The sequence below is a fragment of the Typopeltis vanoorti genome, chromosome 23, assembly GCF_054136105.1.
Source record: "Typopeltis vanoorti isolate ZY-2024b chromosome 23, IOZ_Tvanoo_1.0, whole genome shotgun sequence".
In the NCBI taxonomy this organism is placed as follows: Eukaryota; Metazoa; Arthropoda; class Arachnida; order Uropygi; family Thelyphonidae; genus Typopeltis; species Typopeltis vanoorti.
In genome coordinates, this window is record NC_143571.1 from 92,842,853 (window position 1) to 92,866,862 (window position 24,010).

General features: G+C 36.2%; 1 protein-coding gene across 1 annotated transcript in view; it reads left to right on the forward strand.

Annotated features, from left to right (window-relative positions):
• Positions 1 to 24,010, forward strand: part of Hmbs (porphobilinogen deaminase-like protein l(3)02640) — a 231,703-nt gene that overhangs the window by 83,593 nt on the left and 124,100 nt on the right. The window lies entirely within an intron of this gene.

A 24,010-nucleotide genomic window follows, 5' to 3' on the forward strand; every position in this document is an offset into this window, starting at 1 on the left:
ACATAATTAAATTCAAGTCTGTAAGGATATATGTGTTGCATTATGGGATAATAAGGCAACTGATGTGAAGTCATTAGCATCTATATACGAGTTGCCCTGTCATGAAGTTACTTCATGTGCAAATTTTGTTTCTTTACACTTGGATAAAGGATGAAACCAAAAATATAATTTCTTGGTATCTTTAATTTATAATATAATCAAGTGAAAAAACTTTCAACATCTATCTCTAATCCAGAGTATTTAATAATAAAGTGTAACACCTTTTGGCTACTTGTATATGGAAATATGACTTCTGCATTACTTCAACCTTGTTATCACTTCTGGGTCTGGCTCCTATTGATTATTACTCTATTACTGATTGGAAACAGTAGAATATGCATTCTACAGCTGCCCTCTTGCCCTGCATATTTGGAACAGATTATATAATGTGTTGAACATTCCATTACATACAACAGAGCAGGTTATTCTTTTGCAGTACCCACCACCTGTCAACAATGGAAAGAGAATTTAGATTTTTATAATTAATTAATTAAAATACCATTTATTGGAATGTTAGAAAGAAACATGGATTTGAAAGCCAGCAATTGACATCCAAATGCTTTATAATATTGTATTGTGGAAATTTTATTGTTCACTCAGAGGTTTTTTGTATTTAGAAAGAAGGAGATATCAAATTTTTCACTAGGTGGTGTAGACCACCCACATTATGCAGTATTCACCAGGGGTAGATAAAATTCTGTCTATTTTTGCTATGAAAAGTTTTTTAAATGGTTCCATCCTCTTTATTGATTATAGGGTTATAGTCAATTGCAGGGATGACTGAAGAGCAATCCCAGGCAGAGAAGGCCAACTCAAGGCAGTTAACTCAGATAAGGCTAACCAACTGGGTATCCTCATCTTTGCACTTTTGTTTCAATTAGTCTTTTGGTTGTTCATTTATATGAGATTGGTGAAAAAGGAAAACTGATAGCCTTTGGCTATATGACGATATAAACTGAAGCCTTTTCTCTATCTTTCATTACTATCTATCTGTCTTTTCTTTCTCTTAATACTCTCAGGCTCTCTTGCACCCATATACTAACTACTCTATGACCATGATGAGCACCTCTTTACCTTTTCATCTCAATAAAGGTTGAAACTGGTCTGGGTAGTGGCCCTTTCCATAATGCATAGCATTATACATATCTATAAGGATATGTGCATTGCATTATAGGATACTAAAGCAAGTGATGTGAAGTCATTAGCCTCCGTATGCGAGTTGCCTTGTCATGAAGTTACTTCATGCACAAACTTTGTTTACACTTGGATAAAGGATGAAACCATAATTTCTCGGCATCTTTCATTTACAAGACATTATTCACTAAGGAAATGAAACAAGAAAGGATGGGAGATTTTTGACGAATCCTACTTTGTATATGAAGTGTGATTTAAAAAAAAAATGTCTACTACTCTTTTAATATTACTAAGAATGCACCTGTAGGGTGTCCAAAAACTTATTGAGGAAGGGCCTGTTTAAATATTAATATATCTATCATATCTCTCCTTGAACAGATACTGAAGAAGCACTCAGAACATCTAAATCCATACCACACACTCACCATATGCAATGAGAAGAACCTGAAAGAATGGTATTGTTGCTTTCTAACATGGAAACAACAAGTAAGGAATGATCTGCCCTCCTCCTCAAGTTCTGCTTCTACCATCCATAAGCTGTAGAATCTCACTTATGTCTCTATTTGTAAGATATATATCAGTACTAACTTGTATGTTTCTATCATATGCACAGTTCCATTTCTGAACATGATCACATCTGTGCATAGTAATCTAAATGGGTCATAGAGTTTTGTAAAGTGGGAGAATAACTTCTTTCTTCCTACAAGTTAGTGTTTCTTTAACAATGCTCTTATCTGATACAGTGATGTAACCTCCATACCTCATTAGGAGCAGTGTTGCTCCTTAACTTTTAATTCACTGTTCACAGTAATCCCCAAGTCTAATTTCATTATTTATACTTCTGCAAATTCCCATTAATATAATACTATGCCTGTAATATTCTAATTTCCAAAATGCTTACCTTTCCACTTGGCTACATTTCTTGTCACTCTCCCTAACTTAGCATCATCAACAGTTAACTGAATGTCACACTCAAGACCGTCCCTGATATCAAATTAAAGATCCCAAGAAATTATATTCTTGGTTCCATTCTTTATCCAAGTAAGCAAACAAAGTTTGCACATGAAGTAACTTCATGACAAGACAACTCGTATGCAGAGGCTAATGACTTCACATCAATTGCATTAGTATCTCATAATGTAATGCACATATCCTTACAGACTTGTATAATGCTATGCATTATGGGAAGGGCACTGTTGTAGGTGTGTCTTTCTTCTGTATTTTCAGTGGAATATGTAATATATTTAAGATTTTATTTATGATTTCTTTCTTTTAAGATTGTGGCCATCTGTTAAGAGTACATCTCTAAGATATGTTATTTCTTGTTGCCTTTCATCACCAGTTATTGTGTATGCTCTTTTTAGTATTTTGACAATGTCCTATTTTTGCACGATGATGTGTTGTAAGTATATAGGTGTAGGTATGTTCCAGTTTTGAACATGGAAGCAACAACAGTAAGGAATGACCCCCCCCCCAAGTTCTGCTTCTACCATCCATAATCTGTAGAATCTCACTTATGTCTCTATTTGCAAGATATATATCAGTACTAACTTGTATGCTTCTATCATATGCACAGTTCCATTTCTGAACATGATCACATCTGTGCATAGTAATCTTATGGGGTTTAGCATCATCTAAATGAGGCTAAACCCCATTTTATTTTTTACTTATTTTTTATTTTACCAAGTTATTTTTTTACCAAGTGAAAAAAGTTTTCAGGTCTAATACTACCAATTATGTATTTTTTTTTACTATAGTCTTCAAATGAAAGTGTGTCATGATTCTCAACTGAGATGAGAACATTTAGGAAAGGAAGTGATCCAGTTATAATTTAAAGTTGAGAAGAAATTATATTCTTGTTTAATCCTTCATCCAAGTGTAAGCAAAAAGTTTTCTTGTGAAGTATCTTGTATATAGAGGCCATTGATTTCATATCAGTTGTCTTAGTATCCCATAATGCAAAGGACCTCCCTTGTGGTTTAGACCTGTATAATGCTATGCATTATGGGATGGATTACTACCCAGTATGAAGGATTAAACAAGAATATAATTTCCTGGAAACTTTGTTTATTATAACCAAGCAAAAAAACTTTCAACATATTTCTCTTATCCAGAGTATTTTAATAATAAGGTGATACACCTTTTCACTACTTGTATATTGGATTCATTATAACTAATTAATAATGGAATTACATATGTTAATTTAAATATTTTTATTTGTAGAAGTTTTGGCTGTTTCATAGCTGTTTTCAAAATGATTATAGGAAAAGATATACAAAAAAGAGAACATCAGTTCAAATCAAAGAGTATGATATTGTCATTATTAGTTGCAGGAAAATAGCTCCATCTGCATTAATAGACATCCAAAAATAATTACAATAATTTAAATTAGTTTAATAAAATATCTGTAAATATAAACAATTATAATCTACAGGACACATGAATGGTGAGAATTAGTCATTATAACTTCCCAAAATTGAGACAGTTCAAGGCAATTATTTTTGTTTGGAGTGTGGATGTGTACTTTATTCTTTGTAGATGATGCGTGATTTGTTAAACCAGATTTATTGGTTACTTTAAGTGAAATATATTCTTGATGTTCTTCAAGACGAATTTGTGCAGAACAACTAGTCTGTTCATAATAACATAAGCCACAATAGCAGGGGATTCTGCAAACTCCAGGTTAAGGAGGGAGGAGGATATTTGTCCTTAAAAGAGATAAGGAAAGCATTAGTTTACGAACTGGATGGAAAAAGACTTGTAAGTCAGTCTGTCAAAGTAGTCTTGCTATTTTTTCCAGAAGTCCTTTAACATATGGAATACAAATTCTGGTAACTTCTTCTTGAGGTGCACTAAGATGGTAGCCATAATTATTGATTATTTTTTTTAATGGTTTTTGTATTATAACCATTACAGATAACGATAGCTCTGATAATAGACAATTCTTTGTTTAGAAGAGATCTGTAGAACTTATGATCTCCATCTACTAGTGATTTGACTACGCCATATTACTGACAAGGAAGATGATGTGAGTTTGAATCACTGTATTTACCATTAAGAGTAGGTTTTCTATATATTATTATTGTTATTATTATTTGACACCTCCAGGTAGTCCAAAGACAGAACTATAGACTACCATTTGATTGACATAGAATGAAAACATCCAGAAAAGAAAAGAAAGACAAGTCTTATCTTTTACTTCCAGGGTAAATTTGATTCTTGAGTTTATTGACTTATTTTTTCAAGAAATCCATGAAGATTCGAAAAGTAGGATTTCCATACAGTAAAAACATTATCAACATATCTGTACCAAATCTATGATGAAAATATGTCCAGAATATGTTGTTCGAAATGTTCCATCAAGTAATTAGCTAGAGTTGGGGAAAGAGGTGACAACACAGATGTTCCTTCTATCTATTTGTACAATTTGTTCTGGCAGCTGAAATATCCTGAATTGATGACAAATAGTGATTAAGTCAAATAAATTTACAATACCAAGAGCTAAGTCATTATGAAGTAATTCAATCGTATCTATCTGCCAGAAGGATATTTGTAAAGAGTGAGACTACATCAAACTTACTAGAAGATCTGTGGATTGTAAGAATAATCTGAAATTTTGTTCTTAAAATCTGTTGAATTTTTTATTTTTTTAAAAAAGAGCAGAGTTTCCTGTAAATGCAGAGAGAGAGATAAGATAGGTATTCTGATAGTTTAAAAGTCAGACATCCTATACAGTTCAAGTTCACAATAGGTCTTAAGAGCACTTTTTTTTTTTTTTTTAATAGTAATTTAGAACATCAATTTGAATTGATGCTCTCTTTCTTGTGATAGTTTTTTTCCTAGAATCATATGGAAAATGGGCATGAAACATATACCACAAATAAAAAAAAAGGATTTAAATTAATGTAAGTAATTCCATTATTAATTAGTTGTAATGACTTTGGTATCTCTTCTGGATCTGGCTCCCACTGACAACATTTAATGATATTTGTCTCTTGGCTTGCTTGCATCCTGGGAATTAGTGCAGTTCTGTTTGGTGGTGGGTTTTGCCTGTCATGGAGTGTAGCCACCACTGAGTTTCCTGACCTGAAGTGATTCATGTCAGGAAATAAGTTTGATAGTGATCTTTTATTCAGTGAGATTTAGAGCCATCTTATAGATCACTCAGAATTTTTAGAGAGGTACTGCAGTATTCCCCTGCACTTTAACTGTACCTCAATAAAGGTCAAAATTGGTCTGGATAATTTCCCATCTCATAATTCATAGCATTATATGCATCTGAAAGAGGGTGTGTGCTTTGCATTATGAGATACTAAGGCAATCGATGTTGAAGTCATTGGCCTCTATATACATGTAGCTCAGTCGTGAAGATACTTTACTTGCAACTTTGTATCATCAGATAGTGAAAGATACAGTTACATAGTGTATATATACCACAAGCAGTTGACATACATGGGGTCAGTTAATTGAGAGCTCATTGTTTTGAAGGTTGGAAAAACATTACATTACTGTATCTCAATAAATTATCTAATATTGTGAAACATTATGAATTTCAAGTAAAGAGTTCATATGCACTCTTAGAAGTATAAATGACATAGAGGATTTCTTTTTTTTTATTTATCATTCGTTTAGTAGACATCCAAGATAACAAAACACCCCACTGAAAAATGAAATTGTCCCAGTCAGAACCAGTAAGTTACTACAAGAACTGTCGTTATCACTGGCTGAAAATGCTCTTTAGGAACAAATAGATGATTTTACTCTTCCAGTCATTGCTTATGTTATTTTCTTATAAGTGTTAGTATGCTGCTATGTCCCTTTCTTCCATATATTCTCTCTGTCTTTTACCTTCAGGTCTAAAAATCTATTCATAATGTTTTTTTTTTTTTTGTCTTTTAATGTCTATTTATTTCCCATCTTGAGTCTCTCTCCTCCTCCTGGGGTGACCTGTTTGCTCCTTGCTTGTCAAGTGTTGAAAAATTTCTTCTGTCTGTTGTTGTTATAAAACTCCTTTAGGTAACTTTCATATCCTCTTCCTCCTCACCGTTCTGGACATCTACATTTTCATTCCTCATCTTCAATAAACCCATGTAACCACATCTGTTTGTGGATGTGGTCTTTTATATTGAGCAATAAAAATTTAATTTTCTGGATTTCTCAGTGTATTCTTCAGCATCCAAGCAATCCTTTGAACTATAGTACCCACTTGTATGATCTCCCTCCCAATGTTCTTACCTATCCCCTTCACTCTCTGCAGAGCATAGGGCCTCAGTCATTGTTCTCCATCAGACTCTACTCATTGTTTCTTTCTTGATCTCATTCCAGGATTTTCCCAGCTGTTTCTTCTCTGCTTTGCATTCTCTCTTCCATGTCATCATGGGGCATCCCCTTTTTCTGCTTCTGTGTGAGTTTCATTCCATGGCTGTCTGTGCTATAAACTTATCCGGGTTTTTGAGTGTGTCCTATCCACTTCTGTTTTCTCCCAGTATACTATTACTTCCAAATTCCAGTCTTATCATTTTTCTTGCTGTCCCTTCCATCAGTGTAAAATGCAACTTGTAATTTTTTTTTATTATTAATTATATTTTTAGAAAAAGATAAGTCATAAACTCGAGGAGCTACACATGCTTATCTCCAGAGCAGGCTTTTACAAACACCCATGCCTTTTGTGGCATTTGAACCCACAGCCTTTGTGTCCAGCAAGCAGTGGATTTTAAAAACTGATATGAGGAGGAGAACTTGAGGTGCATAATTTTATGCCTTGCCATACTGAAACAGGAACCATTATCTTTTTTTCGCACTGCCAGTCTGTTTAAATTATCCGGCGGGATGTTCACATCACTCGCTTTTATACTGTTTCCTCTCTTACATTACACAAGTAAACAACTGGATATTCTTCCTCAAATCAAACTGGATATTTTCAGTATTATTATTATCCCAAGATCCCATGGAGTCAAAGACTCATCTAGGAGGTCCTTTTGTTATATACACAGCTCATCATACTGTGCCTTAAACACACTCAAATGCTCTGCAGACACTACTCTCAGACAAGGTATTCCAATCCTTCACAACTCTGCATGCAAAAAACCTTCTCAATACCCTGCTCACACCCTCCTTATACAGCTTCTAGGGATGTACTCTGGTTCCCCTGATCTCCCACTCTTTGCTGTAAAAAAAAAAATCTCTCCAACATCAATCCTATAACAACCTCTTAGTAACGTGTAGGTCTCTATCATATCTCCCCTCTTCCTCCTATCCACTAGATTCTGTCAATTGTATCTTCTCAACCTTTCCTCATATTTGACATTCCAGGGGTCAGAAAGGGTCTAGAGATGACTAAGGACCCTTTCCAACATCTCTCTGTCCTTTTGAAAACGAACTGACCAAATCTGTGCACAGAAGTCCATGTGTGGTCTAATCAAAGCCTTATACAATGGAATCAGAATCTCTTTATTCTACAAGTCAGTGTCGTCTGCCTCATTCCCAGAATTCTTTGTGTTGTCCTCACAATTTTTGCCATGTGTCCCCTAAATTTCAGATCCTTATCCTCTATCACATCAAGATCTCTTATTTCCTCCACCTCCAACAATATATATTCCCATCAAGCATAAATTCCACATCCCATCTTTGTTTCCCAAATTTTAAAACCTTACATTTTGCAACATTGAACTGGCATTCCCATTTACTCAATCCATTCAAGTTTGTAATGCCACAACATCATCTCTACTGTTCATAGTTTGTCCCAACTTTGCATCATCTGCAAACAACTAAATATCCCCATCCAAATCTTTGCAATATCATTAACATACAGGTTAAACAGCAAAGACCCTGAAACAGACTCATGGGGCACACCACTAGTGACTTTCCTCTTCTGGGATATTGATCCCCGATATATGCCTTGCTGATACCTATCAGATAGCTAGTCTCCAATCCAATGCACTAATACTAATAATACTAATACCAATCCCATCTGCTCTAGTTTGACTATCAACTTATCATGCTGTAATCTATAAAAGCCTTTGCAAAATCTAAGTATACTGTACTGCAGTGGTCTCAAACTCAAATTGCATGCGGGCCGAATGCACGATGTGAAAGCAGCTGATGGGCTGGAATTTTTTTTTACAAAATGAGAGTGAATATATATATATATATATTGAACTGTACTTACCGCTAATGTATGGATACCACCCCTTTATAATTATGAAACTCTTTTATATAACCTTTATAACTTGAGAATAAATAATGACAACCTATTCTCTTTCTTTTATTTATTAAATTTCTCTTCGACACATACAGAAAAAATACATATGTTTGTATGTAAATAATTATAAACTTCTTTATTTCTTACTGCAACTTGACACTTGATAGCGTTTCGATTCTGATAAAGTTTGTAGCCTTTATCAGAATCGAGAAAAATTACTAGAAACTATCTTCATCACGGATTGTAGATGCTCATCGGTCAATTGGGTTCTTTTCTTAGACTTATTAATTTTCAACTGCGAAAAAAACTGTTCAAGTATAAATGTACTCCCAAACAAAGTGATTATTCTTATTGCAAAAATTCGTAACTGAGGATATTTATCTTTTGACAAGTACGAATAAAAGTTAATCAAATCTTTGAATAAGATTTATATCACACTGTAAATTAATTAGCTCCATTTGTAGATTTTCTGGTGCGTTATTCACGTTCGTTTTTTAATGGTAATGAAAATAATTTAAAATCGGACTCCAAATCATTAAAATCTTTAAATCTTTCTTCAAATTCTTGTCATAATAATGCTATTTTTCTTGCATATTTTTGAGATTTTTCATTTGAAATAATAGGGCAGGATTTAAGATGTAGGAAATGTACGAAATTTTTTTGATTCCAATTGTGGTTCCCATAATTGTAATTTAACTTTAAAAGCTTTAATGCAAGCATACTTGTCAGTGATAAGTTTATTCTTTCCTTGCAGCTCTTTATTGAGAATATTTAAATGGCCGGTTAAGTCAACAAGAAATGCTAAATCTGTTATCCATGTATTCTCACATGGATAACAGATCCATGTGACAGATAACAAGAAATGCTAAATCTGTTATCCATTACGTAGCTCGTCGATGGTTTTATTTTTTTGTGTCATGAAAATTTTGATTTCATTTATTAAATCAAAAAACTTTTAATACAGCTCCTCGACTTAACCACCTCACCTCATTATAATAAATCATTTCCCCGTACTCACTTTCAATTTCTTCAAGCAATGCAACAAATTCTCAATGATTCGGAGCTCGCCCACAGATAAAGTTTACTGTTTCCATAACATTATCCATCTGCAAACTTTTGGCACAAAGTGCTTCTTGATGAATAATGCAAAATTTATTCTGAAATTTTTCTTCTTTCACTAGATTTCTTAATTTTACCGCTACTCCATTTTTTTTACCAACCATAGCAGCTGCACCATCACTTGCAAATCCAACCATTTTATCCCAACTTAATTTATATTTATCTATTACAGTTTTTATTTCAGAAAAAATATCCTGTGCACCAGTTTTTCCTTTCATTGGAATTATTTCCAATAATTCCTCAATTACTTCAAATTCATCAGTAACACCTCGTACGAAAATGGCAAGTTGTGCTATATCTGTGATGTCAGTACTCTCATCAACTGCTATTGAGAATGCTGCAAAATCTATACTTTTTTCTTTTAACTGACATTGTAAATCACTAGCGATTTCGTTAATACATTCCGCTACCATGTTGGCTGACAAACTAATATTTTTAAATTGTTGTTTTTCAGGACAAAGAAGTTCAACAGACTTAATCAAACAATCTTTAAGGAATTCGCCATCAGTAAATGGTTTTGCAATGATGTGCATGAGAGCAAAACTTGCGTGAACTGTTGCTTCACTGGATTTATTTGCTTCAGTAAAAAAATTTTGTTGTCGTTGTAAGCCAGATTTCAGAAACTGTAACTTTTCTTCCCTCAATTTGCCTTCCAACATTTCAAATTTTTCTTCATGATTCGTTTCGTAATGGTTGTCGTAAATTGTATTCTTTTGGAACTAATATTCCCTTATTACAAATAAACATACAATTTTATTGCGCACAGCACCACAAAAGTACATAATTTCCCATTTATCTTGAAAAACACATCCTTCTTCGTCCACTTTTCTTTTACTCTTTGTTAAAGACATGGCTTGCAGTTTAATCTCTTAATTAAAATCACTATTATAAATTTATTTACAACTTTAATTCAACAAGATGAATTTTCGTATGAAAGCAACACTCAAAAGTTATGCACAATTCTAAACAATAGGTATTGATATAATGTAGATCTAACAACAAGCACAAATAAACAGGTTTTTTAAGCCGTACGTTAGTTTGTCTCCATCTATATTGCAATATGAACTGTGCAGCTGTGCATTGGAAACACCAGAATACTGAAGCACCACCAACTGTCGGCTGCCGAACTAAATTTACTGATTGTAAATTGTAGATATGGACTGAGCTTATGCGCACATAAGCTCAGTCCATATTTCTGTGTCTCTAAAACTATAAGCACCGTATTTACAACAAATACATAATTGAAATGTATTCGTGGGCCGTGTAAAATTGCTTCGGGTGCTTGATGCGGGCTGCCAGTTTGTCTCTCTCCTCTCTTAATGTAGCTGTCACCTTATTGTAATAAGTAAGTAGATTACTAAAACATGACCTCCATTTAGCAAATCCATGCTGTCCATCAAAGATAATACCATTGTACCAATCCAATTATGGATTCTAGCAGCACAATCTTGCCCTCCTTTCACTCCTTTGGAACTTGACCCAGTGCAAGACTCGTATTAAAGAAATATGTCAAGGCAGATGCCAACTCCCTGGCACATTTTCTTCAAAATATGTGGTGATATATTATCAAGCCCCACAGCCTTATTAACATCAGGTGTGCTAGATTCCCCTTATACCTCTTGCTCACTTGCAGTCAGTCTCTCCTTCTCATCAACTTCTCTCAAACTCTTCATGATATCACATTCACAAGAATGAAAGACCTTTATGAACTGCTCATCAAGTATCTCCACTATATCTTCAGCAGCAGTTGTTCTTATACCATTTTCTTTAATCAATGTCATCCTTCCATAATCATTGTTTTTTTGTTTTTTTTGCTGATTACATATTAAAAGAATTCCCTACGATTTTTTTTTTTTTTTTGGCTTCATTAGCTAACTGCTGCTCATACTTCGGTTTTGTTACCCTTACCAACCAAGTCACCCTCTTTGCCTGGTCTTTGTAATCCTCATGCAATTGATTATTACCACTTCTCCTGTGCTGCCTCCATAAGACTTTTTTCCTCTGTATTGCATGCAATACAGAGAAAAAAAGTCTGTATTAACCTCTTGATTCATCCATTTCACACCTACCTTATTTAATCTTCTGTCCCTTGGAATATATTTAGACATTTGCTATCTTATTATTTCAGTCTATATTGCCATAATTAAAATCACCTGTAATGATCACCCTTTTCTTATTTGCTTGGATAATTTGATTATACATTTCATAGTTACTGCCGTCCTCATTACCAAGTCTATAATAACATCCGACTAAGTATTTCATTCTGTTCACCTCTGTCTTCCACCATACTGCCTCAAAACCACTTTGCACTATTTCCCTCTTGCATCTCAAAATGATAGAAAAAGAGTTATGTCCATACTTTTTTATGGACATAACTCTTTTTCTATAATCAATAGCACACCCCTCCCTTTTGTATCTTCACAAAACACATCATACCCTTCCATCTCTATTCCTGTCAGGATGTCATTCTCATCCAACCATGTCTCACTTATTCCAACAGTTCTTGGGTGAGCATACTCAATTAATGCAGCCATTTCATTTGCCTTGTTTCTTACACTTCTAGTATTTGTATACAAGCACAGTAGCTCATTAGCGCATTTCTGAATCTATAGCTAGTTCCACTGATACTACTTATTTGATGTGACTTCTCCATGCATTTCTTTTTCTTCTTATTCATCTTAGAACCGTCTTCAAATCCAACTGTTTTCCCTTGATCCCAGGTCATTCCCTTCCCTTTTTGTCTACACATGCATTCACATCCTCTTGGAGCATCAACCTTTCTCATGCTGTGTTCCCATGTCCACCCTGAGTTTCCCTGTCTCTCTTGCACTCTTGTTCTCTCATTCTCTATACTCATGTCACTTGCTTCTTTATTCATAACCACCTCTTCAATCATTCCTGTCTTACTCTCCTGTTCTTCCACATTGCTTCCCATTTGATCAGATTCATTCTCTGCAGTCACTTCTCTACCTTCCAGCAGCAGTGTCTCCTAGTGACTCGCACCAAAACCATTCAAATGCAGTCCATCACTCTTATACACTTCGTCCTTCAAACTCATTCCACACATGAATAAACTGCAATCTTTTCTCCTCACACATTTCCGCTAACATATCATTCATAATCCTTACTCTCCTCCTTATCTCACCACTGGCATACCTTGGAAATGCTTACTACCTTTCTTATCACACTATTATCTTTTATCCATCTCAACAATCTCCTGATATCCAATCTGATGCTTATATCCAGTACCTCAATCACATCACTCTACCTATTCAACCTCCAGGAAAACAAACCGTTTGCATCCTCTCATCCAGCACACTTTTAGTAATTGAATCACCATACAATGCCATTTGCAGGTCTTTCATTACCACTTTTATACCAATATTATTCATTTTTGTTATTTTCACTTTTCCATACATATCTCGAATTCTCTTAACTTCATTCCACATCCATTTCATCCCTTGCCTCATCTTAACCAACTCAACTTTCAAATCTTGCATCACATTTTTGCTCTCATTCACTCTTGCAATTTTGTTGCCAGTCATATACACTTGTTCTCAGTTATTGCCACATGCCAGTTTATCTTTAACTGCACTTTGTTTTTAGCTTCCGCTACATTTGTATCACTTTCGTCTTTTGTACCATCAATTGTTAAGTTTCTCAGATTGCTTGTTCTATTTTTCAAAACTTTTTTACCATTTTTTCTCTTATCTTTTACACTGTCCTTTTCTATCAGACGAGCACTCATCCTCCTTGTGGCATTCTCGCTACTAACACTTTCTGTTATGAACATATTAGCACTCAAGTCTTCATTCAGCTCACACTTTGCACCCACTCTCCTTCCGTCCTTAAATATCCATGATTTATCTTTATAATCAAATGAATACATACATCACACCTCACATTTCACGAAACAACTGAAATCAAAATTGACTTTCTGCATGGACAAACCCAGCTCCATCTTTCCTTTGCCAGTTACTATACTAATCTCTAATTTTAATGAATCTGTAAACAAACTTAAACAAAAAAGCCCACACACTAATAACACTGCAACCGCACAACTCTTACTGTAAAATCACACACTTATTTACAATTAATTATTCCAAAAAACTTATCTGAAACTGGAGCCTTCTTTACACATCTCAATTTCTCTTGTGACACCATTGGTTAAACAATCTTGTAGACAGGCTTAGCTGTTGGGTGTTATTCAGAACATTTTTTTATGGTATTACAAAACAAAAAAGCTAAATTATAAAAAAATTTTTACCGACCAATCAGGGGAAAAAAATCCGCTAACGCCTTTTTATTCCCATATAGGGAGTAGGCAAAGCCATTTTAGCCCTATCTAACTTTTGGAGATTGAGTGGGCAGTTCAATCTCCACTGGTACCCAATCAGAGAGCTGGCCCAAGGCTATCACTAATTAAGCTGCGTGCAGTGAAGAGAGGCGACTCAACAAGTGCCACCATCTCGTGGTCCATAACCCTAACACAATATATTAATGTCTGAAATAATGTGGGTTCTACGGTCGATTTTCTTGAGTTTACAGGACAAAAAACCCGAGTTTCCAGGAGAAAAAACCCACTTGCCCATGCCAGACATTGACTAACTCGGGAACCATCGAAAAAATGCTTAGAAAAATTTCCTCTAATTGCCGACTAGATTTGAAAGCAAGTCTTTCTTCGTGCAGTTAAGCGCTGTGGTGTGCAAACCCCACAACAACCAATTTATATCATTATCTTTTACTTTTTATAGACGGTGTATCTAACACTGTTATATCTAACATATACCACTTAGAAGGAATTAGATAAGTGTAGTGATGTTGATGTTCACAAACCATGCAGTTAGAGCAACAGCCTTATGATACAGTACTTTGTTTTTCTGAAAAAGACAATGGTCAGTTTCGTAGAGATGCCACAAAGTAGAAAGCATTGAATTGTCTGGAATGTTCAGATACCTCTCTGAGTTTAATGTTTGTACCACCACAAACAAAGGTCTGATGCAGAACTGGAAAAAAGTATCGCACCTCCACCTCTTAATTTCCTAGTTGGGGTTATGCACTCTGATAAGAGATGTTCACTGGAATTAGATGGAAGAAGATTGCAGAGTTATGTAAAAGTTATTTCAGTTAGAGTTACTATTTTTAGAGTCATTAATTAGTTGTGAAGCATTCTCCTAACCCCAAAAAGTATGTATATATGTATGGCTGCATCAATCTGCCAAAAATCTGGGATATAGTTATCTTAAGATCAAGACAACAGCAACGATGTCTTTTATACATTAGAGGGTGTGCCACATTAAGGCTTTAGATCTTTTGTTTGTTACAGTATTAATTGGTTATTGTTGGATCTAAACAGTAACAAGTTGTGTTCTGAGGATGCTGGTTTTAAATCCAGAGAAATATTAGCTAGTCAAAAACTCCCTTTTATAATTTAGTGTTTTGTGATAAAAAGGTTAAACCAAGGTCTTCTTTATTGTGTTTCATTATGTGTTTCACAACATTCCCATGATGAACCTTTGTACTCTTTGCACTACTTTCGCAGTATATTCCCTGAATTTCATCTCCTTATTCCTGTTTCTTCCATATTTCTAGTTTCATTTATTTTCTTGTGGGTGTGGTCTGACCAATACACAGCTGCTTACAAAAGGCATTGCTGAACTGGCACTCTTTGTTCAAGGAAATAGTGATTCAAATCCTCCTGCAGGGTCTCTGTGTTTTACACTTGTCTTTTTCTTATTACCTTTTACAGCTTAGTGCCATTAATATGAAAATCCCCCATCCCCTCCTTCAGAGTATTGTCAATATCATTAACATATAAATTAAACAGCAATGATATGGAGCAAACCACTTGCTTATTTTAGCCTCTACTCTCTACCATATTACTCCTTTGATACTTGACTGTCAGCCATCTTATTCATGCTCCAAGTGGAGTGTTACCTCATACCACACACACACACACACACACACACACTTGCTCCAGTATATGGAATTGCTTCACATATGATTTTGCAAAATCCAGCAGTATTTTGCTGTGGCCATATCCTTTATCCCACTTTGTTATTTAATAAATTGCAGACCTTTCCATCCAGTTCCACTGCCATATTTACATCAAAAATGTGATAATATGATTAAATGGGAATGTGGCATAACCACATGGAAATTTTGCAATATCTTAGTGAGCTGCAATTCATTTGTTTCCCTTATAGTTGGATAGAACAACACTGTAGCAAAATGAGAACTTAGCAATTCAGCTACTTCCACTGTTATCATTCTATCATCTGTACTTGCTCAAATTATTCTTTCTTAAACATTCTTTCTCTTTTATTTACTATATAGCAAGAAACCTAAAATTCCTTTTATAATTAATCATGGAGAAACATTTTTGTCTTAGAGAAATTACTTCAATTATGCCAAAATAAAGTTTGATGTTTTGACCTTTATATCAAGGTCATCTTTACTAATACATACATTTATACAGTAAATCACAAGTTATATTGTTACGTACTACAGTGTGCTGAGAATATCTGCTATGGTCAACTTGACCATGCATAGTCTGGAGCCTGGTGAAAAAAAAACACATAATTACTTGGGTAAAATGACATCAACAATTTATAGTTTCCTAAGTGGGAGCTAAATGGATGAATATCATCATCAAGCTGGAGCTACAAAAAAAGAAACAATTGTGGAGGGAATTTAAGGAGAAAGGTGACCTGCAGTCACATGAAAAGTACAAGGCACAGGCCAGAACAGTAACTAGTGTGGTAAGAAAGGCAAAAGCAGATTATGAAAGGAAGTTAGCAGTGCAGGCAAAAGAGAATCACAAATAGTTCTTTCATTATGCTGCAAGATGTATACAGCAGAATGATTTTAAGGAATGTCGATGGTAGGGGAGGGGGTAACTGAATCAGTCTAAATAGTAGAATTACTAAGTGAACACTTTTTAGGAGTATATCATCTAGGTGGTGATATTGTTGGAATGAGGCTTATATGGGAACTGGGATAAGTGAAATGGAGGTGAATAGCATATTACAGAACCTTAATATGAATACAGCTGTGGGATTGGATGGTATACAAGCTCGACTTTTATGTGACATAGCGAGGGAATTGCCAGTACCTTTGACCATATTGTTTAATTGCAGTCTCAGCTCTGGGTTAGTCCCGAGAGGGTTGATACAGGTGAAAAATAGTTCCACTGCATAGATGAGACTCCAAGACTGATGTAGCAAATTACTGACCGATCAGGAGTTGTTGTCAAAGTATTGGAGAAGTTGGTCAAGAGCAAAATACAGGAATGATGGTGGGATACTGTATGAGGTGCAACATGGTTTTGTGAAGAGTAGATCATGCTTTCATAACTTGCTCACATTTTATAATGCGAGGGTGGACTGAAAAGTTCTCAGCCTAACAATGAAAAAACGAATTTATAATTTCAAATTATTTTATTTTTCAACATAATCTCCCTTAAGACTAATACATTTATTCCAGCGATGCTCCAGCACCATTATCCCATCCCTGTAGTGGTTCTCAGTAATATCTGCAAAATACCCCTCTACAGCTGCAGCCATTTCTTAATTCGAAGAAAAATCTGACCAGTGAAGAAGAGTTTTAGTTGTGTGAAGAGATAGTAGGGGAATAGGGTGGATGTTCCAACAATTCATAGTGCAGATCCCTTAATTTTCCCATTGCCAAAACACCTTTTTGGGCAGGTGCATTGTTCTGATGAAAGATGACTTTTTTCTTCTGCAAACCGGGTCTTTTCTCACAAATTTTTTCATCTAGTCTGGTTAAAAGATTGGAATAATATTCCTCGGTTATTGTTTTACCCTTTTCAAGATAATTAATAAAGAAAATGCCTTTAGCATCCCAAAACACTGATGCCATGACCTTTCCTGCTGATGGAACCAACTTTGTCTTCTTTGGTGCTGAACAGCCATCTTCTGTTCACTTTGACTGCTATTTGGATTCTGGTGTGTAATGGTGAATCCAAGTCTCATCCATAGTAATAAATCGATGCACAAAATCAGTTTTATTCTTGTTGAAACGCTCCAAGCACTGTTCAGAGATTTCCCTGTGAGTGCGTGTTAGATCTGCTGTGAGCAAGCGCGGCACCCATCTTGCGCAAAGCTTTTTCGTTTGCAATTCTTCATACAAAATGTATCCTATACGTTCTTTTAAAATGCCTATAGTCTCAGCAATTCACTCACTTTGACTCGCCAGTCATCCAGTACCATATTGTGCACTTGATCAATGATTTCTGGTGGTGTTACACTTTTTTGGACGTCCTTCACATGGATCATCTTCAAGGCTGGTACGGCCACGTTTGAACTCGGCAGCCCATCTCTTAATTGTCAAAAATGAAGGAGAAGAGTGCCCATAAACTTTTATGAACTTCAAATGAATTTTTTTTTTTTTGGTGTCAAACCTTCTTTTACAAAGAATTTTATAACCGCACAATACTCAATTTTATCCATTTCAAGGGATACAGACAACACTTTTGCTTCAGACAGCTGTATAAAACAAACTACTTGATAGGATGACTTTCAATTTCACATGGATTCTTATGACAGATGTACCAACTTAGAAAAAAAACATCTTGCCGATAGTGTTGCCATCTATGGTCAAGGCCAAGAACTTTTCAGACCACCCTCGTACAGTGACGGCTGAGTTGGATAAAGGTTACAGATTTACAGTAATACTGCTGAACTTTGTATATGCCTTTGACAGGATACCACATGGAATTCTAATCAGTAAACTGCAGCGCATGGAGATGAATATAGGGTTGGTGAGATTTATAGGAGGGCGGTTGATGGAGAGATATCAGAGAGTAATTTATTCAGGAGTAGAGTCCAGTAGCAGTCCAAGAACAGAACCCTGTGGCATGTCACTAGTGATGTGCTGCAGGGTTCTGTTCTTGGACTGTTCTGGGTAATAGCAGTTAATAGTTAATACAGATGAGGTCAAATTTTTACATGATGATTTTGGATAACTTGGCAGAATAGGAAAGGAGAGGGGATGTCACTTTAATGTGGAAAAGTCTAAATTTATGCATTTTGAGGTGAAAATATTAGCCGCAGTATACCACATTGGTGGAACTGTACTCCTAGAAATTGATGAAGCATGGACTTGGGAGTGCTAATGAATAGGAATTTAAAGTTTAGTGGGCACATAGCAAAAGTGGCTAAAGGAGCTCATCAGATCACTTGGTTACCGAAGAATACTTTCACAAGCAGAGACAAGTAGGTTATTGTTCCTCTATCGAGCCTTGATAAGAACCGATCTATGACTGGTGGTGGGAGGACTAGGGGCCATGAATGGAAGCTGGGCAAGAGCGTGGTTGACAAGGGTGTTAGAGCTAGGTTTTTTACTTGGAGAGTAGTGAATGAGTGGAATAAGCTTCCAGAGTCTGTTGTGGGTGCTACGACCGTGAATGAGTTCAAGGCAAGGTATTATAGATACTGTGTGAATGTTGCATAGTTGTTCTTGACATGTTAGGGCCTCCCTCGATGAGTCTGTCGACTCCTTGGACTTGGAGTTGCCCGGAACAATAATAATAATAATGATGATGATCTTGACTACTGAGCACTTTGGTTTCTTGGTGATGAGGAGCAGGTGTGAGAGGATCCAGAGGCAAGTGACTAAGATGGTAGCAGGTCTATAGAATGAACCTTATGAGAACAGGTTGAAGATTTGTGGGTTACAGAAACTGGTTAATAGATGGAAAAGGGGTGATATGATTAAGACATCCAAAATACTGAGGGATTTTTACAAGATTAATTCTGAGAAAATTTTTCATAACAGGTGTGTTTGTGGTAGAACTAGTGGCAATCCATTTAAACATGGAGTAACAGTGTAGTTAGAAAGACTGTTAGAACTAGTTTTTTGCTTGGAGAGTAGTGAATCAGTGGAATAGGTTGTCAGAGTCTGCTTTGGATTCAAAAAATGAGTTCAAAACAAAATATGATAGATACTGTGCAAATGTTTGATAGTTCTTGACATGATGTTTAGGGCCTCCCTTGATTAGTCTAAGGACTCCTTCGAGTTACCCATAATAATAATATATAATAATAATTTTAAATTTCTCTGTGTTGTCTGACAGTTACTGTGTCATAATCCATTAAATTCCTTTTCTTCTCAGACAACAAATAGAAATTTAAAATAACAGCACTTATAAGAAACTAGTTACTAGTGATGTAGTTATTATTATTATTGTATAGTTTCTCCTTGGAGTCCAGAGACTCATCGTGGGAGATCCAAACTAACTGTTATACACACAGAACCTATCTGCCCTCCTCTTAAACTCATTCACTGTGATGGCATTCACAACTTATTCTGCAATCCATTCTACTCATTCACCACTCTCCATGCAAAAAATCGATTCTGCACTGCCCTACTAACCTAACCACACTGTTACGCAACTTCTCTGGATGAACTATAGTTTTCTATTTGTCATATATTGAAAAATTTCCTTTCCATCAGTTTTTATAAAGCCCCTTTAATATCTTAAAAGTTTCTATCATGTCCCTCCTTTTCCACTTATCAGTTAAACTTTGTAACCCACATGCCTTTAATCTATTCTCATTGCAAGCATTCTACAGACGACCAACTTAGTTACTCGTATCTGAATCTTCTCTGCCACCTTAGTCCCCAAAAATTCTAGGTGACCAAATCTGTGAACAGTGGTCTAGATGAGGCCAAATCATAGTCCTATAAAACGGGATAATAACTTCCATATCTTTATTGTTAGCATATTTTTCAACATCAAAATAATTATTTGAGATCTTTTACCAACTTCTGCAGTTATGCCTTCTGAACTTCAACTCTCTGTCCACCATTATCTCCTAGTCCCTAGCATCTTCAGTTTCCTTCATTTCAGTACTATCAGTATGATACGCTGTTTGCAACCTTTTCAACCCAAAGTGAATTCCCTTATGTATTACAACATTAAATTGATAATTGTTATCTTTTGCCCACAATGCTAATTTATTTAAATCATCCTGCAGGATGTCTACATGAGCTTTATCAACTATATATCAACTAGTAACCCTCATTCTCCTAGATTTCAATCCACCATATACTGTTCTTTATTATTATTATTATTATTATTATTATTACGGGTATCTCCATGGAGTTGGTAGACTTATCGTGGGAAACCCAAACTATCAAAACAATATAATCATGTTGGAGGCTTAATGGATTTTTTACAACACTCAAAAAGAATTAAAATAGAATTTAATACTTCCTATATTTCGTCCTAGTCACTAGGACATCTACGGGGATTACAAAAACAATTAATGTAACATGCACACACAAATCTTACAATACTTAGTCCAACCACATGGGTGACACTAAAGTCCTATCTAGGTGGAGCGCCCTCTAAGGGCGGTAGTAGATGGCCTGGAATGTAAGGTGGGACCTCTGGTGATGAGTGTTTCCCAAATCTTCGGAAGCTTAATGCAACCGTATTTATTAAGATTTGGTTGATTTCTGAGAGCTGCTGCTGCTTCTAAGAAAAGTCTCTCTTTCTTGAATTTGCTGTGGTGGAGTGGTTTTCTTCCATGATACTCTGTGGGTGGTGTCCAAAACATGGTCAGCCAAGCCTGAATGGCCATAGTTGTGTTTACAGATGTAAGGCGTGTTCCTCCAGGCGGATGGATGCTGATCTGCCTGTCTGTCCAAAGTACGCCAGCTTACAGGAACAGGGTACTTTGTAAACTCCAGGCAGCGAGAGAGGAGGGAGCTGATCTTTCGTAGAATGGATAAGGGTAGCAAGTTTGCGGTAGGGCTTATATGCTGTGTGTAAGTTGTACTTTTTTAGTATCTTGGCTATTTTTTCAGATGTGCCACGGATGTAGGGTATGGTGATGGCACTTTTAAAATCTTGTTGACGAGAAGGAAGGGGAATGGGGGAGGAACTGATTATTTTTTTGATACTGTGTTCGCTGTAGCCATTGGAGAGGAAAGTGTTGTGTATGTGGTTAAGCTCAGTAGTAAGGGCGGTTCCACTGGAACAAAGATTGTGGGCTCCCTTGGTAAGAGTTTTGATGATGCCATATTGTTGTGAGGGGTGGTGGTGGGAGAGTTTGTGAATGTATCTGCCTGTGTGTGTGGGTTTTCTGTATACAGTGAAGCCATTATCATTAGGCAGGTGTGTGACTAAGGTGTCTAGGAAGGGTAAACAATTGTTCTTTTCCTTTTCCATAGTAAACTGGATTCTTGGATGTAGGCTATTGAGATGACTGAGGAAGGAGTCTAACGTGTCTGGGCCATGAGGTCTATAATAGATGCCACCAATGCACCTTGCTACAGACTGTCTAAACAACTGGCCAACTCTCTGACCCCCCCTCACTGGAAAGTCCACTTCCTATATAAAAAACTCGATCCACTTTAAAGCTCTCAGAGAAAATTTAACCTTGAATAATGCAGACATATTGGTAAGCTTTGATATCTCCTCTTTGTTTACCAATATTCCCTTAACTGACACCTTATCTCTATTAGAAAACTTTTTTCCCTCTGACATCTTAGATCTCTTTTCCTTTGCCATTAGGGTATTTCTCTTGGAAGAACAAAATCTACAAGCAGGTAGAGCAGACCTTCGTGGGTTCCCCCCCCCTCTCACCCCCCCCCCCTTGCCAATTTCTATATGGAAGATTTCGAAAAATGAGCCATAGACTCAGTCCCACTCAAACCTTCTATCTGGCTAAGATATGTAGATGATGTGTTCTCTATTTGGCCTCATGGCCCAGACACGCTAGACTCCTTCCTCAGTCATCTCAATAGCCTACATCCAAGAATCCAGTTTACTATGGAAAAGGAAAAGAATAATTGTTTACCTTTCCTAGACACCTTAGTCACACACCTGCCTAATGATACACTTGGCTTCACTGTATACAGAAAACCCACACACACAGGCAGATACATTCACAAACTCTCCCACCACCACCCCTCACAACAATATAGCATCATCAAAATTCTTACCAAGAGAGCCCACAATCTTTGTTCCAGTGGAACCACCCTTACTACCGAGCTTAACCACATACACAACACTTTCCTCTCCAATGGCTACAGCGAACACAGTATCAAAAAAATAATCAGTTCCTCCCCCATTCCCCGTCCTTCTTGTCAACAAGATTTTAAAAATGCCATCACCATACCCTACATCTGTGGCACATCTGAAAAAATAGCCAAGATACTAAAAAAGTACAACCTACACACAACATATAAGCCCTACTGCAAACTTGCTACCCTTATCCGTTCTACGAAAGATCAGCTCCCTCCTCTCTCGCTGCCTGGAGTTTACAAAGTACCCTGTTCCTGTAAGCTGGCATACTTTGGACAGACAGGCAGATCAGCATCCATCCGCCTGGAGGAACACAAGTGTTACATCTGTAAACACAACTATGGCCATTCAGGCTTGGCTGACCATGTTTTGGACACCACCCACAGAGTATCATGGAAGAAAACCACCATGCTCCACCATAGCAAATTCAAGAAAGAGAGACTTTTCTTAGAAGCAGCAGCAGCAGCTCTCAGAAACCAACCAAATCTTAATAAATACGGTTGCATTAAGCTTCCGAAGATTTGGGAAACACTCATCACCAGAGGTCCCACCTTACATTCCAGGCCACCTACTACCGCCCTTAGAGGGCGCTCCACCTAGATAGGACTTTAGTGTCGCCCACGTGGTTGGGCTTAGTATTGTAAGAGTTGTGTGTGCATGTTACATTAATTGTTTTTGTAATCCCCGTAGATGTCCTAGTGACTAGGATGAAATATAGGAAGTATTAAATTCTAATTTAATTCTTTTTGAGTGTTGTAAAAAATCCATTAAGCCTCCAACATGATGTCCTCACAGCATTTAAGCCTATACACACGAAAACAATATAATCTCAAAGAGATATCTATCATATCTCTTCTGGAATTCATTTACAGACGAAGAACTCACAACTTAATCAGGCAATGCATTTCACTCACTCTTGTTCTTCTATCACTATCACACAGCTGAAATATTTCCCCTGCATCAATCTTATAAAAAACCTTTTAGTAATTAAAATCTTTCTATCTTCTTTGGTGTCTGTCAGCCCCCCCCCCCAATCCATGCTACTATTTTCATATCCTTTCCCATTTGTTTCAACTTTCGTAATAGTTTTCTATGTGGTAATTTGCATATGCCTTTGCAAAGTCCAGCAATATCATGATATAGCCATTTCCTTTATCTAATTCTGCTGTCAATTTTTGATGAAATAGCAATGGATATGAAGCTAATAGCATTGTTGTTTAGGGTTGCGGTGGCTGACACACCATAGAATAATGGGCAGTAATACAGCTTTATAAATGACTAAGACAGGATCTATCATTTTCAAAGCCATGCTGCCCATTATAGAATATTGCATCTTTGTCCACCTCGTTGGATTTTACCTTTAACTAACTTTTCCAATACTTTAACAACCACTCGATATATTAATTGGTCTGATTAAGTTCTAATACAGTAGTGTGTCTCCATAATTGTTTATATTGATT